This window comes from Euprymna scolopes, chromosome 42 (assembly GCF_053919585.1).
Source record: "Euprymna scolopes isolate OS-2025 chromosome 42, ASM5391958v1, whole genome shotgun sequence".
Lineage (NCBI taxonomy): Eukaryota > Metazoa > Mollusca > Cephalopoda > Sepiida > Sepiolidae > Euprymna > Euprymna scolopes.
Genome location: NC_136523.1, coordinates 68259210 through 68279565, shown reverse-complemented (window position 1 = coordinate 68279565; position 20356 = coordinate 68259210). Strand labels below are relative to the sequence as shown.

At 32.7% G+C, this 20356-nt stretch overlaps 1 protein-coding gene and 2 pseudogenes across 3 annotated transcripts in view; 2 read left to right on the top strand and 1 right to left on the bottom strand.

Annotated features, from left to right (window-relative positions):
• Positions 1-20356, bottom strand: part of LOC145267126 (uncharacterized) — a 545487-nt gene that overhangs the window by 111497 nt on the left and 413634 nt on the right. The window lies entirely within an intron of this gene.
• LOC145267306 (U2 spliceosomal RNA) lies at positions 12780-12913 on the top strand (annotated as a pseudogene).
• Positions 19746-19879, top strand: LOC145267308 (U2 spliceosomal RNA; annotated as a pseudogene).

The following is a 20356-nucleotide window of genomic DNA, read 5'->3' as shown; positions in this document are numbered from 1 at the left end:
TTTTATCCCTAGCATAGGTAATTTACAGCATGTATATGAAATTGTTTTACCTTAGGGAGAAGAGAACAGGTAATATACAACATAATGTGTCTATATTACATCCCTGGCAACGCCTAGAAACCAGCTAGAACATGTATTTCAGTCAATCTTTATTACATCCTGGGCTATGCCGGGAAACCAGCTAATCTCTATTTAGTGACTTGACCACCAAAATACCTCCCTAAGTGTGTCCTTTCTTTTGAACTTATTAGATATAGGTATCTAGAAATGTGTGTGAAATTTTGTTGAATGCATTGTTCACTATGATTTTCTTATTGTTCTACACAATATCAACTGTAGCGAAATAAAACAGTAAACTTAGTGTAGTGTTAGAATAAAGAGCAAAGGAAAAAATTAGAATCATATTCTGTAATTGCAAATCTAAATTTGCTAGCGTGTACCAGTATTTGCCAGGTTGTGGAAATTTGGAATTTATAACGTATGTAGTGGCCTTTTCCTAGATACCTATTGCTAAAAATTATACTTTCATTTTGTTAGAAAAATCTCTCTTCGGATGCCCTGCATCATCCAAAATAAAAACAAATATTTTTATAATTGTTTCAGTACATTGCTACACATTGTGAAATTTGTTGACGTTTGTAAAAAAAAATCATGAATGTGCTTATATTCCAAAAAAGAAAATATCAGTGCACAGTATTGAAAGTGTTTGAGATTCAAAAGTCTGTAACATTTCTACTAACTTCATAAGATGTCATGTGAGAAACTTAATTGAATATCAAGACATTATCTGAAGCGTTTTTATTTTGGTGTAACGTATGTGTTTACAGTGAACCGTAACTTTTAATAAACAGCTTGGTATGCAATGACATAGGCTAAGAATCTTAGACAAAATATATATAAATTGGAAAAATGTGTGAACAAATGAAAAAAAAATGATCCGCTCCACTTGATGACATCAAGCACAGTAATATTTTAGTGAAGAAAATATGAAATTGATGTTCAGTGATTAGTTTGGATGAATGAGAAAATGTAATTGTTTGATGCATAAAAAATAACTCATTTGCTGTATTTGATATTAAGCAGCAAAATATAGTGATTTGAATATTAAGGAAAACATCAAATCAGATTATATAAAAAAAAAGATGAAATTAGAAAATATATATTTTCTGTTTATGAGTTTTGCCAATCAAAATTTTGTGGCAGAAATTGGGTGATTACCATGCAATTTTATTTTGATAAAATTCTTAAATTATTTCAATGTTTATTATAATTTCTTATTAGTGACTTGTTATCATCAAAATCCGCCCCAAAGAGTGTCCTTTCTTTTATTAGGTATCAGAATAGGTATCCAGATTTCTACTTCTATACAAATGTGATATTTCGGATCTGTAGATAAACAATTTGTTGCATATATAAGCTGAGAATTGTTCTCTCTCATTCTCTCTCTCACACACCCACACATTCTCACTTTTATAGATATAATAGATAAATTATGCTAGATATATTTCCATGTGTCTGAATAATCTATATACAAATTTTCAAATCTGTAGATAAAAAATTTGTTGAGTATATAGGTTGAGAATTGTTCTCTCTCTCTCTCTCTCCTCTCACGCATGCTCACTTTTATAGATATAATAGATAGATTATGCTAGATATATTTCCATATGTCTGAATACACTATATAAAAATTTTCTAATCTGTAGATAAAAATTTGTTGAATATAAAGGGTGAGAATTGTTCTTACTCTCTCTCTCTCACACACAGACATATTCTCACTTTTATAGACATAATAGATAGATTATGCTAGATATATTTCCATATGTCTGAATACCCTATATACCAATTTTCAAATCTGTAGATAAAAAATTTGTTGAATATATAGGTTGAGAATTGTTCTCTCGCTCTGTCTCTCTCTCTCTTGCTACCTCACACACACACGCAAACATTCTCACTTTTATAGATATAATAGATAGATTATGCTAGATATATTTCCATATGTCTGAATACCCTATATACAAATTATCTAATCTGTAGATAAAAAATTTGTTGATTATATAGGTTGAGAATTGCTCTCTCTCTCACAGACACACACATTTTCACTTTTGTAGATATAATAGATAGATTATGCTAGATATATTTCCGTATGTATGAATACCCTTTATAACAAATTTAAAATCTGTAGATAAAAAATTTGTTGAATATATAGGTTAAGAATTGTTCTCTCTCTCTCTCTCTACCTCACACACACCCACACACACAAACATTCTGACTTTTATAGATATAATAGATAGATTATGCTAGATATATTCCATATGTCTGAATACCCTATATACAAATTTTCTAATCTGTAGATAAAAAATTTGTTGAATATTTTCAACCCTTATCCTCGAGTGGCGTCTGGGCCTTGATAAGTAGTAATGCGTATTTAGCAAAATATAAATATATATATATATAACAAATTTACTGAATTTCCATTACTAACGATTACTGTATTGTCCAATTGACTACTGCGCTTTTCAACCCTTATCCTCGAGTGGCCTCTGGGCCTTGAGAAGTAGTAATTACTAACGATTACTATATTGACCAATGGACTACTGCACTTTTTAACCCTTATCCTCGGGTGGCCTCTGGGCCTTATTGTCCAATTGACTACTGTGGACTTTTTAACTCTTATGCTCGAGTGGCCTCTGGGCCTTGATAAGTGGAAATGACCAAGTAACAAAAAATAGGTATATAACAAATTTACTGAATTTCCATTACTAACGATTACTATATTGTCCAATTGACTACTGTGCACTTTTCAATCCTTATCCTCGAGTGGCCTCTGGGCCTTGATAAATGGTAATGCGTATGTAACAAAATATACATATATATAACAAATTTACTGAATTTCCATTACTAACGATTACTATATTGTCCAATTGACTACTGCACTTTTAAACGCTTATCCTCGAGTGGCCTCTGGGCCTTGATAAGTGGTAATACCATCGAGTGGCCTCTGGGCCTTAATAAGTGGTTGTGCCTAAGTAACAAAAAATAGGTATATTACAAATATCCCGCATTTCCATTACAACCGACTACTACGGTGCACTTTTCAATCCTTATCCTCGAGTGGCCTGTGGGCTTTGATAAGTGGTAATGCGTATTTAACAAAATATTAATATATATATAACAAATTTACTGAATTTCCATTACTAACAATTACTATATTTTGTCCAATTGACTACTGCACTTTTCAACACTTATCCTCTAGTGGCCTCTGGGCCTTGATAAGTGGTAATGCCTATCTAAACAAAATATAAATATATATATAACAAATTTCCCGACTTTCCATTACTAACGATTACTATGTTGTCCAATTAACTACTGCCATTTTCAACCCTTATCCTCGGGTGGCCTCTGGGCCTTATTGTCCAATTGACTACTGTGCACATTTAACTCTTATCCTCGAGATGTATCTGGGCCTTGATAAGTGGAAATGCCTAAGTAACAAAAAAATAGATATATAACAAATTTCCCAAATTTGACTACTGTGCACTTTTCAACTCTTATCCTCGAGTGGCCTCTGGGCCTTGATAAGTGGTCATATATATTTTTTACAAAATAAAAAAAAAGGTTGGAGTCGCTGAATAACTCATCCTCCCGTTAAAGCGGTTCCATCCTCTTTCCCCAATTTGACTACTGTGCACTTTTCAACTCTCGTCCTCGAGTGGACTATGGGCCTTGATAAGTGGTAATACATATTTTATGAAAAATATATATATATATATATATATATATATATATAACAAAATAGGTTGGAGTTGCTGAATAACTCATCCTCCTGTTAAAGCGGTTCCATCCTCTTTCCCAAATTTGACTACTGTGGACTTTTTAACTCTCATCCTCGAGTGGCCTATGGGCCTTGATAAGTGGTAATACATATTTTTTTATAAATATATATATATATATACCAAAACAGGTGTGAGTCGCTGAATAATTCATCCTCCTATTAAAGCGATTAAATCCTCTTTCCCAAATTTGACTACTGTGCACTTTTAAACTCTCATCCTCGTGTGGCCTATGGGCCTTGATAAGTGGTAATATATAGTTTGTACAAAATATATATATATATATATATATATATATATATAACAAAATAGGTTGGAGTCGCTGAATCACTCATCCTCCCGTTAAAGCGGTTCCATCCTCTTTCCCGAATTTGACTAATGTGCACTTTTCAACTCTTATCCTCGAGTAGCCTATGGGCCTTGATAAGTGGTAATATATTTTTGTTATAAATATATATATATATATATATATATATATATAAAAAAAATAGGTTGGAGTCGCTGAATAACTCATCCTCCCGTTAAAGCGGTTCCATCCTCTTTCCCGAATTTTACTACTATGCACTTTTCAACTCTCATCCTCGAGTGGCCTATTGTCCTTGATAAGTGGTAATATATATTTTTTAATAAAAGTATATATATATATATATATATATAAAAAAATAGGTTGGAGTTGCTGAATAACTCATCCTCCCGTTAAAGCGGTTCCATCCTCTTTACCGTATTTTTTATACAGTGCACTATTCAACTCTCATCCTCGAGTGGCCTATTGTCCTTGATAAGTGGTAATATATATTTTTTAATAAATATAGATATAAATATATATATAAAAAAACAGGTTGGAGTCGCTGAATAACTCATCCTCCCGTGAAAGCGGTTCCATCCTCTTTCCCGAATTTGACTACTGTGCACTTTTCAACTCTAATCCTCGAGTGTCCTATGGGCCTTGATAAGTAGTAATATATATTTTTTACAAAAATATATACATACATATATATAACAAAATAGGTTGGAGTCACTGAATAATTCATCCTCCTCTTAAAGCGGTTCCATCATCTTTGCCGAATTTGACTACTGTGCACTTTTAAACTCTCATCCTCGTGTGGCCTATGGGCCTTGATAAGTGGTAATATATATTTAAAAATAAATATAGATATAAATATATATATACCAAAATAGGTTGGAGTCGCTGAATAACTCATCCTCCCGTTAAAGCGGTTCCATCCTCTTTCCCAGATTTGACTGCTGTGCACTTTTCAACTCTAATCCTCGAGTGTCCTATGGGCCTTGATAAGTAGTAATATATATTTTTTACAAAAATATATACATACATATATGTAACAAAATAGGTTGGAGTCACTGAATAATTCATCCTCCTCTTAAAGCGGTTCCGTCATCTTTGCCGAATTTGACTACTGTGCACTTTTAAACTTTCATCCTCGAGTGGCCTATAGGCCTTGATAAGTGGTAATAGTTTGTACAATAGTTTGTACAATATATATATCTATATATATATATTACAAAATAGGTAAGAGAGAGAGAAGAGGGTGAGAGAGAGAGAAGAGAAAGAGGTAGAGAGAGAAGAGGGTGAGAGAGAGCAGAGAAGAGGGTGAGAGAGAGCAGAGAAAGAGGGTGAGAGAGAAAGAGGGTGAGAGAAGTGAAAGAGGTAGAGAGAGAAGAGGGTAAGAGAGAAAGAGGGTGAGAGAGAGAAGAGGGTGAGAGAGAGAGAGGTAGTGAGAGAGAGAGATAAGAGAAAGAGGTAGAGAGAGAGAGAAGAGGGTAAGACAGAGAGAGAGAGGGGTAGTGAGAGAGAGAGATAAGAGAAAGAGGTAGAGAGAGAGAGAGAAGAGGGTGAGGGAGAAAGAAGAGGGTGAGAGAGAGCAGAGGGAGAGAGAGAGAAGAGAAATAGGTAGAGAGAGAGAGATGAAGGTGAGAGAGAGCAGGGAAAGAGGGTGATAGAGAAGAGAAAGAGGTAGAGAGAGAGAGAGAGAAGGGTGAGAGAGAGCAGAAAAAGAGGGTGAGAGAGAGAGAAAGAGGGTCAGAGAGAGAGAGAAGAGAAAAAGGTGTACACAGAGAGTGAGAGAGAGAAGAGGGTAAGAGAGAGAGAGAGAAGAGGTTGAGAGAGAGAGAGAGATAAGAGAAAGAGGTAGAGAGAGAGAAGCGGGTGAGAGAGAGAAGAGGGTGCGAGAGAGAAGAGAAAGAGGTAGAGAGAGAGAAGCGGGTGAGAGAGAGAGAAGAGGGTGCGAGAGAGAAGAGAAAAAGGTAGAGAGAGAGAAGAGGGTGAGAGAGAGAGAAAGAGGATGAGAGAGAGAAGAGAAAGAGAGAGAGAGAAGAGGGTGATAGAGAAAGAGAGTGAGAGAGAGAAGAGAAAGAGAGAGAGAGAGAGAGAAAGAGGGTGAGAGAAGAGGGTAAATGTGCATCTTTTTTTATAGTAGGTAATGCTTGGGAGACTGTGCACATTGCCTCCTCCCCCCTCCCCCCTATAAACGCGGTTCCATTCATAAGAAAACAAACTCGTATAAAAGTAATTTTCGTGTATTTAAGCGGCCTTATACTGATAGCCACCCCTCCCCCTTCCAGTTTAACAGAGTTAGGAGGTAAAAACAAAATGGCTAAAGCCTTGTTTACATGGTAAACTATAGCAAAGAGCATAGTCATCTTTCTTCGCCGGTAAAAAACTTCAAGCAAAAATAAAAACATTTTCCCTACGTCAATTTTTATGTAATTTTGGGATTCTTCTTTTTGAAGTGCGATAAATCCGTTGGTAATAACGGTTCGACTCTTAAACTAATATTTAACTGTGTTATAGTATCAATGATACTCCTCGCAGGCAGCTTTAATGTACGTCAGAGGCTCAGCGTAGCCGACATTTTACTGAGCTGACGTCACGTCACGTGACAGCTAATGAATAATGTTAAAATGACAGGTTTTTTGGGGGGCCCCCCTGGGAGAAAAATGATCAGTTAACCCCCTTCTAGTTGTCCGTTTGACGTGAAATTTCGATATTTGTCATCCGGGTGATCAAGGTGCAATATGCTACCTAATTTGTCAACTTTGGTTGTGTCTGTCAAAAGTTTTAGCGTTACAATCAAACATACATACATACATACATACACACCGATTTTTGCCTTTTATATATATAGAAGACTAGCAGGGCTACCCGGCGTTGCTCGGGACCGTATAAACAATGAAAAAACAAAAGCAGATATTGAACATATGTTTGATTCTTAGGGGAGAGGAATCTTTCATCTCTATGTATTATTTGTTTTATCTACCCTAGGACTGATATTGTTCATGTTTTATCCCTAGCATAGGTAATTTACAGCATGTATATGAAATTGTTTTACCTTAGGGAGAAGAGAACAGGTAATATACAACATAATGTGTCTATATTACATCCCTGGCAACGCCTAGAAACCAGCTAGAACATGTATTTCAGTCAATCTTTATTATATCCTGGGCTATGTCGGGAAACCAGCTAATCTCTTTTTAGTGACTTGACCACCAAAATACCTCCCTAAGTGTGTCCTTTCTTTTGAACTTATTAGATATAGGTATCTAGAAATGTGTGTGAAATTTTGTTGAATGCATTGTTCACTATGATTTTCTTATTGTTCTACACAATATCAACTGTAGCGAAATAACACAGTAAACTTAGTGTAGTGTTAGAATAAAGAGCAAAGGAAAAAATTAGAATCATATTTTGTAATTGCAAATCTAAATTTGCTAGCATGTACCAGTATTTGCCAGGTTGTGGAAATTTGGAACTTATAACATATGTAGTGGCCTTTTCCTAGATACCTATTGCTAAAAATTATACTTTCATTTTGTTAGAAAAATCTCTCTTCAGATGCCCTGCATCATTCAAAATAAAAACAAATATTTTTATAATTGTTTCAGTATATTGCTACACAATGTGAAAGTTTTTAACGTTTGTAAAAAAAATCATGAATGTGCTTATATTGCAAAAAAGAAAATATCAGTGCACAGTATTGAAAGTGTTTGAGATTCAAAAGTCTGTAACATTTCTACTAACTTCATAAGATGTCATGTGAGAAACTGAATTGAATATCAAGACATTATCTGAAGCGTTTTTATTTTGGTGTAACATATGTGTTTACAGTGAACCTTAACTTTTAATAAACAGATTGGTATGCAATGACATAGGCTAAGAATCTTTAAAATATATATAAATTGGAAAAATGTGTGAACAAATGAAAAAAAAATGATCCGCTCCACTTGATGACATCAAGCACAGTAATATTTTAGTGAAGAAAATATGAAATTGATGTTCAGTGATTAGTTTGGATGAATGAGAAAATGTAATTGTTTGATGCATAAAAATAACTCAGTTGCTGTATTTGATATTAAGCAGCAAAATATAGTGATTTGAATATTTGGGAAAACATCAAACCAGATTATGTAAAAAGAAAAAAAAAAAGATGAAATTAGAAAATATATATTTTATGTTTATGAGTTCTGCCAATCAAAATTTTGTGGCAGAAATTGGGTGATTACCATGCAATTTTATTTTGGTAAAATTCTTAAATTATTAGAATGTTTATTATAATTTCTAATTAGTGACTTGTTATAATCAAAATCCGCCCTAAAGAGTGTCCTTTCTTTTATTAGGTATCAGAGTAGGTATCAAGATTTCTACTTCTATACAAATGTGATATTTCAGATCTGTACATAAAAAATTTGTTGAATATATAGGTTGAGAATTGTTCTGTGTCGCTCTCTCACACACACACACGCATTCTCACTTTTATAGATATAATAGATAGATTACTCTAGATATATTTCCATATGTCTGAATACCCTATATACAAATTTTCAAATCTGTAGATAAAAAAATTTGTTGAGTATATAGGTTGAAAATTGTTCTCTCTCTCTCTCTCACACACACATTCTCAATTTTAGAGATATAATAGATAGATTATGCTAGATATATTTCCATATGTCTGAATACCCTATATACAAATTTTCTAATCTGTAGATCCAATATTTGTTGAATATATAGGTTGAAAATTGTTCTTACTCTCTCTCTCTCTCTCTCTCTCTCTCTGGCTACCTCACACACACATTCTAACTTTTATAGATATAATAGATAGATTATGCTAGATATATTTCCATATGTGTGAATACCCTATATACAAATTTTCTAATTTGTAAATAAAAAATTTGTAGAGTGCATAGGTTGAGAATTGTTCTCTCTATCTCTCACACACACACATTCTAACTTTTAATGATATAATAGATTATGCTAGATATATTTCGATATTTCTGAATACCCTATATATAAAAATTTGTTGAATGTATAGGTTGAGAACTGTTCTCTCTCTCTCTCTCTCTCTCTCTCGCTCACACACACACACATTCTCACTTTTATAGATATAATAGAAAGATTATCCTAGATATATTTCTATTTGTATGAATACTCTATATACAAATTTTAAAATCTGTAGATAAAGAATTTGTTGAGTATATGGGTTGAGAATTGTTCTCTCTCTCTCTCTCTCTCTCTCTCACACACACACACACATTCTCACTTTTATAGATATAATAGATTATGCTAGATATATTTCCATATGTCTGAATACCCTATATACAAATTTTCAAATCTGTAGATAAAAAATTTGTTGAGTATATAGGTTGAGAATTGTTCTCTCTCTCTCTATCACACACATTCTCACTTTTATAGATATAATAGACAGATTATGCCAGATATATTGAAATATGTCTGAATGCCCAATATACAAATTTTGAAATCTGTAGATAAAAAATTTGTTGTATACATAGGTTGACAATTGTCCTCTCTCTCACACACACACACATTCTCACTTTTATACATATAATAGATAGATTATGCTAGATATATTTCTATATGTCTGAACACCCTATATACAAATGTTCAAATCTGTGGATAAAAAATTTGTTGAATGTATAGGTTGAGAATTTTTATCTCTCTCTTTTTCTCTCTCTCTCTCTCGCTATCTCACACACACGCATTCTCACTTTTATAGATAAAATAGATAGATTATGCTAGATATATTTCCATATGTCTGAATACCCTATATACAAAGTTTCAAATCTGTAGATAAAAAATTTGTTGAATATATAGGTTTAGAATTGTTCTCTCTCTCTCTCTCTCTCACACACACATTCTAACTTTTGTAGTTATAATAGATAGATTATGCTAGATATATTTCCATATGTCTGAATACCCTATATACAAATTTTCTAAACTGTAGGTAAAAAATTTGTTGAGTATGTAGGTTAAGAATTGTTCTCTCTCTCTCTCACACACACACACACACAAGTTCTCACTTTTATAGATATAATAGATAGATTATGCTAGATATATTTCTATATGTCTGCCTACCCTATATACAAATTTCCAAATCTGTGCCCAAAAATGTGTGGAATATATAGGTTGAGAATTGTTCTCTCTCTCTCTCTCTCTCACACATATTCTCACTTTTATAGGTTATATAGGTTGAGAATTTTTTGCTCTTTCCATCACTCACATTCACACTTTTATAGATATAATACATAGATTATGCCAGATATATTTACATATGTCTGAATACCCAATATACACATTTTCAAATCTGTAGATAAAAAATTAGTTGAATATATAGGTTGAGAATTGTTCTCTCTCTCTCTCTTTCTCTCTCTCTCACACACACATTCTCACTTTTATAGATATAATAGATAGATTATGCTAGATATATTTCCATACGTCTGAATACCCTATATCCAAATTTTCTAATATGTAGATAAAAAATTTGTTGAATATATAGGGTGAGAATTTTCCTTCCTCTCTTTCTCTCTCTCTCTTTCTCACACACACACAAGCTGAAAATTGTTCTCTCTCTCTCTCTGACTCTCTCTCTCTCTCACACACACACACACATGGTCATTTTATAGATATAATAGATAGGTTATGCTAGATATATTTCTATATGTCTGAATACCCTATATACAAATTTTTAAATCTGTAGATAAAAAATTTGTTGAGTATATAGGTTGAGAATTGTTCTTTCTCTCTCTCTCACACACACATTCTCACTTTTATAGATATAATAGATTATGCTAGATATATTTCCAAATGTCTGAATACCCTATATACAAATTTTCAAATCTGTAAAGATAGAATTTGTTGAATATATAGGTTGAGAATTGTTCTCTCTCTCTCTCTTTCACACACATTCTCACTTTTATAGATATAATAGATAGATTATGCTAGATATATTTCCTTATGTCTGAATACCCTATATACAAATTATCAAATCTGTAGATACAAAATTTGTTGAGTATATAGGTTGAGAATTGTTCTCTCTCTCTCTCTCTCTCACTCACTCACTCACTCACTCACTCACACACACACACACACACATTCTACCTTTTATAGATATAATAGATTATGCTAGATATATTTCCATATGTCTGAATACCCTGTATACAAATTTTCAGATCTGTACATAAAAATTAGTTGAATATATAGGTTGAGAATTGTTCTCTCTCTCTCTCTTCTCTCTCTCTCTTTCACACACATTCTCACTTTTCTAGATATAATAGATAGATTATGCTAGATATATTTCCATATGTCTGAATACCCTATATACAAATTTTCTAATCGGTAGATAAAAAATTTGTTGAATATATAGGGTGAGAATTGTACTTACTCTCTCTCTCTCTCTCTCTCTCTCTCACGCACACATTCTCACTTTTATGGATATAATAGATAGATTATGCTGGATATATTTCCATATGTCTGAATACCCTATATACAAATGGTCAAATCTGTAGATAACAAATTTATTGAATAGATAGGTTGAGAATTGTTCTCTCTCTCTCTCTCGCAACCTTACACACACAACCACACGCAAACATTCTGACTTTTATAGATATAATAGATCGATTATGCTAGATATATTTCCATATGTCTGAATACCCAATATACAAATTTTCAAATCTGTAGGTAAAAAATTTGTTGAATATATAGGTTGAGAATTGTTCTCTCTCTCTCACACACTCACATTCTCACTTTTATAGATATAATGTATAGATTATGCTAGATATATTTCTATATGTCTGAATACCCTATATACAAAGTTTAAAATCCGTAGATAAAAATACGTTGAGTATATAGGTTGAGAATTGTTCTCTCTCTCTCTTACGCACACACACACACACACACACATTTTCACTTTTATAGATATAATAGATAGATTATGCTAGATATATTTCCATATGTCTGAATACCCTATATACAAATTTTCAAATCTGTAGATAAAAAATGTATTGAATATATAGGTTGAGAATTGTTGTCTCTCTCTCTCTCTCTCTCTCTCTCTGGCTACCTCACACACACACACATTTTCACTTTTATAGATATAATAGATAGATTATGCTAGATATATTTCCATATGTCTGAATACCCTATATACAAACTTTCAAATCTGTAGATAAAAAATTTGTTGAGTATATAGGTTGAGAATTGTTCTCTCTCTCTCACACGAAACTGTGCGCTCGGCTTCTTCCCCCCCTTCCCACCCCAAATGCTTGGGAAACTGTGCACTGTTTTTGTTGGTTTTCAAGCTGCCTCTTCCCCCCCCCCCACACACACAGTTTAACAGTAGTAGGAGGTCAAGAGAAAGAGGGTGAGAGAGAGAGAAGAGTAAGTTGGTGAGAGAGAGAGAAAAGAGAAAGAGGGTGTTGGTTTTATATTTTTATTATCGTCTAATATTTTGAAAGCTGAATTTCTAATAAAATGTGCATCTATAGGAGATAATGCCTGGGAATGTGTTCCCCCCCCACAGTTTAACAGTGGTGTGACGTCAAGAGAAAGAGGGTGAGAGAGAGGGAAGAGTAAGTGGGTGAGAGAGAGAAAAAAAAGAAAGACGGTGTTGGTTTTGTGAAAAAAGTTGTTATTTACAATTGTTCGCATTCTTGGCCTTTTGGTCAAGATCAAAGTGTAGTATCTGTTCTTCAGATGCTGCACTTCTATTTCTTGTTCTCTTTCGGTGGAGGAGAAATCCTCCACGACTGAGACAATTTTTATTTTTGTACCTTTTCTCCACGTTAAAAAACGACCCTGGTGTCTAACTCTGTCCCGTGGGGAGGCATAGTAAATAGGTACAATTGTTCGCCATTAGTGGATGTTGACGTCACGTCACGTGACATGACTAAGCGTTTTTTTTTTTTAGTATGAATAACATTTTTTGTTATAATTATAAAGTCTACACTTAATTTTATAGAAAATGATGTATATATAATAGAAAAAAAAAATTACTGGTTTTGTTGGATTCAAGTGGATCCCCCCCCTCCAGTTTAAGAGATAGCAGGTCACGTGGTAATATACAAAATGGCTAGCGTAAATATAAAGATCGGTTTTTTTATCGACGAATATTTTGAAAGCTGAATTTTTTTTTATTCCTGTACATTTTTTCCTGATATTTTTCGTTAAAACTCTTGTATAAATACTATTTTTAACCAGTTAAATACGTTGGAGACATTGTCATGGAGTTTAATAATCTCTAGAACAAAGCAGAAGAGAAATTACAAAAGTATCGGTAAAACAAAGTGTTTGTTTACATTTGTTCGCCATTACTGGATGTTGACGTCACGTCACGTGACATGACTAAGCGTTTTTGGATTATGTAATATTAACATTAAAATGACAGGTTTTTTGGGGGGCCCCCCTAGGAGAGAAATGATCAGTTCACCCCCTTTTAATGGTCCGTTTGGTGTGGAATTTCGATATTTGTCATGCGGGTGATCAAGGTTCAATATGATACATAATTTGTCAACTTTGGTTGTGTCTGTCAAAAGTTTGAGCTGACGTCACGTCACGTGACACGTATTGAATAACGTTAAAATGACAGGTTTTTTGGGGGCCCCCCCTAGGAGAAAAACGATCAGTTGACCCCTTTCTACTGGTCCGTTTGACGTGAAATTTCGATATTTGTCATCCGGGTGATCAAGGTGCAATATGATACCAAATTTGTCAACTCTGGTTCCGTCTTTCAAAAGTTTTAGCGTTACAAACAAACATACATACATACATACACACCGATTTTTGCCTTTTATATATATAGACTAGCAGGGCTACCCGGCGTTGCTCGGGACCGTATAAACAATGAAAAAACAAAAGCAGATATTGAACATATGTTTGATTCTTAGGGGAGAGGAATCTTTCATCTCTATGTATTATTTGTTTTATCTACCCTAGGACTGATATTGTTCATGTTTTATCCCTAGCATAGGTAATTTACAGCATGTATATGAAATTGTTTTACCTTAGGGAGAAGAGAACAGGTAATATACAACATAATGTGTCTATATTACATCCCTGGCAACGCCTAGAAACCAGCTAGAACATGTATTTCAGTCAATCTTTATTATATCCTGGGCTATGCCGGGAAACCAGCTAATCTCTTTTTAGTGACTTGACCACCAAAATACCTCCCTAAGTGTGTCCTTTCTTTTGAACTTATTAGATATAGGTATCTAGAAATGTGTGTGAAATTTTGTTGAATGCATTGTTCACTATGATTTTCTTATTGTTCTACACAATATCAACTGTAGCGAAATAACACAGTAAACTTAGTGTAGTGTTAGAATAAAGAGCAAAGGAAAAAATTAGAATCATATTTTGTAATTGCAAATCTAAATTTGCTAGCATGTACCAGTATTTGCCAGGTTGTGGAAATTTGGAACTTATAACATATGTAGTGGCCTTTTCCTAGATACCTATTGCTAAAAATTATACTTTCATTTTGTTAGAAAAATCTCTCTTCAGATGCCCTGCATCATTCAAAATAAAAACAAATATTTTTATAATTGTTTCAGTATATTGCTACACAATGTGAAAGTTTTTAACGTTTGTAAAAAAAATCATGAATGTGCTTATATTGCAAAAAAGAAAATATCAGTGCACAGTATTGAAAGTGTTTGAGATTCAAAAGTCTGTAACATTTCTACTAACTTCATAAGATGTCATGTGAGAAACTGAATTGAATATCAAGACATTATCTGAAGCGTTTTTATTTTGGTGTAACATATGTGTTTACAGTGAACCTTAACTTTTAATAAACAGATTGGTATGCAATGACATAGGCTAAGAATCTTTAAAATATATATAAATTGGAAAAATGTGTGAACAAATGAAAAAAAAATGATCCGCTCCACTTGATGACATCAAGCACAGTAATATTTTAGTGAAGAAAATATGAAATTGATGTTCAGTGATTAGTTTGGATGAATGAGAAAATGTAATTGTTTGATGCATAAAAATAACTCAGTTGCTGTATTTGATATTAAGCAGCAAAATATAGTGATTTGAATATTTGGGAAAACATCAAACCAGATTATGTAAAAAGAAAAAAAAAAGATGAAATTAGAAAATATATATTTTATGTTTATGAGTTCTGCCAATCAAAATTTTGTGGCAGAAATTGGGTGATTACCATGCAATTTTATTTTGGTAAAATTCTTAAATTATTAGAATGTTTATTATAATTTCTAATTAGTGACTTGTTATAATCAAAATCCGCCCTAAAGAGTGTCCTTTCTTTTATTAGGTATCAGAGTAGGTATCAAGATTTCTACTTCTATACAAATGTTATATTTCAGATCTGTACATAAAAAATTTGTTGAATATATAGGTTGAGAATTGTTCTGTGTCGCTCTCTCTCACACACACACACGCATTCTCACTTTTATAGATATAATAGATAGATTACTCTAGATATATTTCCATATGTCTGAATACCCTATATACAAATTTTCAAATCTGTAGATAAAAAAATTTGTTGAGTATATAGGTTGAAAATTGTTCTCTCTCTCTCTCTCTCACACACACATTCTCAATTTTAGAGATATAATAGATAGATTATGCTAGATATATTTCCATATGTCTGAATACCCTATATACAATTTTTCTAATCTGTAGATCAAATATTTGTTGAATATATAGGTTGAAAATTGTTCTTACTCTCTCTCTCTCTCTGGCTACCTCACACACACATTCTAACTTTTATAGATATAATAGATAGATTATGCTAGATATATTTCCATATGTGTGAATACCCTATATACAAATTTTCTAATTTGTAGATAAAAAATTTGTAGAGTGCATAGGTTGAGAATTGTTCTCTCTATCTCTCACACACACACATTCTAACTTTTAATGATATAATAGATTATGCTAGATATATTTCGATATTTCTGAATACCCTATATATAAAAATTTGTTGAATGTATAGGTTGAGAACTGTTCTCTCTCTCTCTCGCTCACACACACACACATTCTCACTTTTATAGATATAATAGAAAGATTATCCTAGATATATTTCTATTTGTCTGAATACTCTATATACAAATTTTAAAATCTGTAGATAAAGAATTTGTTGAGTATATGGGTTGAGAATTGTTCTCTCTCTCTCTCTCTCTCTCTCTCTCTCTCTCTCTCTCACACACACAAACACATTCTCACTTTTATAGATATAATAGATTATGCTAGATATATTTCCATATGTCTGAATACCCTATATACAAATTTTCAAATCTGTAGATAAAAAATTTGTTGAGTATATAGGTTGAGAATTGTTCTCTCTCTCTCTATCACACACATTCTCACTTTTATAGATATAATAGACAGATTATGCCAGATATATTGAAATATGTCTGAATGCCCAATATACAAATTTTGAAATCTGTAGATAAAAAATTTGTTGTATACATAGGTTGACAATTGTCCTCTCTCTCACACACACACACATTCTCACTTTTATACATATAATAGATAGATTATGCTAGATATATTTCTATATGTCTGAACACCCTATATACAAATGTTCAAATCTGTGGATAAAAAATTTGTTGAATGTATAGGTTGAGAATTTTTATCTCTCTCTTTTTCTCTCTCTCTCTCTCGCTATCTCACACACACGCATTCTCACTTTTATAGATAAAATAGATAGATTATGCTAGATATATTTCCATATGTCTGAATACCCTATATACAAAGTTTCAAATCTGTAGATAAAAAATTTGTTGAATATATAGGTTTAGAATTGTTCTCTCTCTCTCTCTCTCTCACACACACATTCTAACTTTTGTAGTTATAATAGATAGATTATGCTAGATATATTTCCATATGTCTGAATACCCTATATACAAATTTTCTAAACTGTAGGTAAAACATTTGTTGAGTATGTAGGTTAAGAATTGTTCTCTCTCTCTCTCACACACACACACACACACACAAGTTCTCACTTTTATAGATATAATAGATAGATTATGCTAGATATATTTCTATATGTCTGCCTACCCTATATACAAATTTCCAAATCTGTGCCCAAAAATGTGTGGAATATATAGGTTGAGAATTGTTCTCTCTCTCTCTCTCTCTCACACATATTCTCACTTTTATAGGTTATATAGGTTGAGAATTTTTTGCTCTTTCCATCACTCACATTCACACTTTTATAGATATAATACATAGATTATGCCAGATATATTTACATATGTCTGAATACCCAATATACACATTTTCAAATCTGTAGATAAAAAATTAGTTGAATATATAGGTTGAGAATTGTTCTCTCTCTCTCTCTCTCTCACACACACATTCTCACTTTTATAGATATAATAGATAGATTATGCTAGATATATTTCCATACGTCTGAATACCCTATATCCAAATTTTCTAATATGTAGATAAAAAATTTGTTGAATATATAGGGTGAGAATTTTCCTTCCTCTCTTTCTCTCTCTCTCTTTCTCACACACACACAAGCTGAAAATTGTTCTCTCTCTCTCTCTGACTCTCTCTCTCTCTCTCACACACACACACATGGTCATTTTATAGATATAATAGATAGGTTATGCTAGATATATTTCTATATGTCTGAATACCCTATATACAAATTTTTAAATCTGTAGATAAAAAATTTGTTGAGTATATAGGTTGAGAATTGTTCTTTCTCTCTCTCTCACACACACATTCTCACTTTTATAGATATAATAGATTATGCTAGATATATTTCCAAATGTCTGAATACCCTATATACAAATTTTCAAATCTGTAAAGATAGAATTTGTTGAATATATAGGTTGAGAATTGTTCTCTCTCTCTCTCTTTCACACACATTCTCACTTTTATAGATATAATAGATAGATTATGCTAGATATATTTCCTTATGTCTGAATACCCTATATACAAATTATCAAATCTGTAGATACAAAATTTGTTGAGTATATAGGTTGAGAATTGTTCTCTCTCTCTCTCTCTCACTCACTCACTCACTCACTCACTCACAAACACACACACACATTCTACCTTTTATAGATATAATAGATTATGCTAGATATATTTCCATATGTCTGAATACCCTGTATACAAATTTTCAGATCTGTACATAAAAATTAGTTGAATATATAGGTTGAGAATTGTTCTCTCTCTCTCTTCTCTCTCTCTCTTTCACACACATTCTCACTTTTCTAGATATAATAGATAGATTATGCTAGATATATTTCCATATGTCTGAATACCCTATATACAAATTTTATAATCGGTAGATAAAAAATTTGTTGAATATATAGGGTGAGAATTGTACTTACTCTCTCTCTCTCTCTCTCTCTCTCACGCACACATTCTCACTTTTATGGATATAATAGATAGATTATGCTGGATATATTTCCATATGTCTGAATACCCTATATACAAATGGTCAAATCTGTAGATAACAAATTTATTGAATAGATAGGTTGAGAATTGTTCTCTCTCTCTCTCTCGCAACCTTACACACACAACCACACGCAAACATTCTGACTTTTATAGATATAATAGATCGATTATGCTAGATATATTTCCATATGTCTGAATACCCAATATACAAATTTTCAAATCTGTAGGTAAAAAATTTGTTGAATATATAGGTTGAGAATTGTTCTCTCTCTCTCACACACTCACATTCTCACTTTTATAGATATAATGTATAGATTATGCTAGATATATTTCTATATGTCTGAATACCCTATATACAAAGTTTAAAATCCGTAGATAAAAATACGTTGAGTATATAGGTTGAGAATTGTTCTCTCTCTCTCTTACGCACACACACACACACACACACACACACACATTTTCACTTTTATAGATATAATAGATAGATTATGCTAGATATATTTCCATATGTCTGAATACCCTATATACAAATTTTCAAATCTGTAGATAAAAAATGTATTGAATATATAGGTTGAGAATTGTTGTCTCTCTCTCTCTCTCTATCTCTCTCTCTCTGGCTACCTCACACACACACACATTTTCACTTTTATAGATATAATAGATAGATTATGCTAGATATATTTCCATATGTCTGAATACCCTATATACAAACTTTCAAATCTGTAGATAAAAAATTTGTTGAGTATATAGGTTGAGAATTGTTCTCTCTCTCTCACACGAAACTGTGCGCTCGGCTTCTTCCCCCCCTTCCCACCCCAAATGCTTGGGAAACTGTGCACTGTTTTTGTTGGTTTTCAAGCTGCCTCTTCCCCCCACACACACACACACAGTCTAACAGTAGTAGGAGGTCAAGAGAAAGAGGGTGAGAGAGAGAGAAGAGTAAGTTGGTGAGAGAGAGAGAAAAGAGAAAGAGGGTGTTGGTTTTATATTTTTATTATCGTCTAATATTTTGAAAGCTGAATTTCTAATAAAATGTGCATCTATAGGAGATAATGCCTGGGAATGTGTTCCCCCCCCCCACAGTTTAACAGTGGTGTGACGTCAAGAGAAAGAGGGTGAGAGAGAGGGAAGAGTAAGTGGGTGAGAGAGAGAAAGAGAGAGAAAAAAAAGAAAGACGGTGTTGGTTTTGTGAAAAAAGTTGTTATTTACAATTGTTCGCATTCTTGGCCTTTTGGTCAAGATCAAAGTGTAGTATCTGTTCTTCAGATGCTGCACTTCTATTTCTTGTTCTCTTTCGGTGGAGGAGAAATCCTCCACGACTGAGACAATTTTTATTTTTGTACCTTTTCTCCACGTTAAAAAAACGACCCTGGTGTCTAACTGTCCCGTGGGGAGGCATAATAAATAGGTACAATTGTTCGCCATTAGTGGATGTTGACGTCACGTCACGTGACATGACTAAGCGTTTTTTTTTTTTAGTATGAATAACATTTTTTGTTTTAATTATAAAGTCTACACTTAATTTTATAGAAAATGATGTATATATAATAGAAAAAAAAAATTACTGGTTTTGTTGGATTCAAGTGGATCCCCCCCCTCCAGTTTAAGAGATAGCAGGTCACGTGGTAATATACAAAATGGCTAGCGTAAATATAAAGATCGGTTTTTTTATCGACGAATATTTTGAAAGCTGAATTTTTTTTTATTCCTGTACATTTTTTCCTGATATTTTTCGTTAAAACTCTTGTATAAATACTATTTTTAACCAGTTAAATACGTTGGAGACATTGTCATGGAGTTTAATAATCTCTAGAACAAAGCAGAA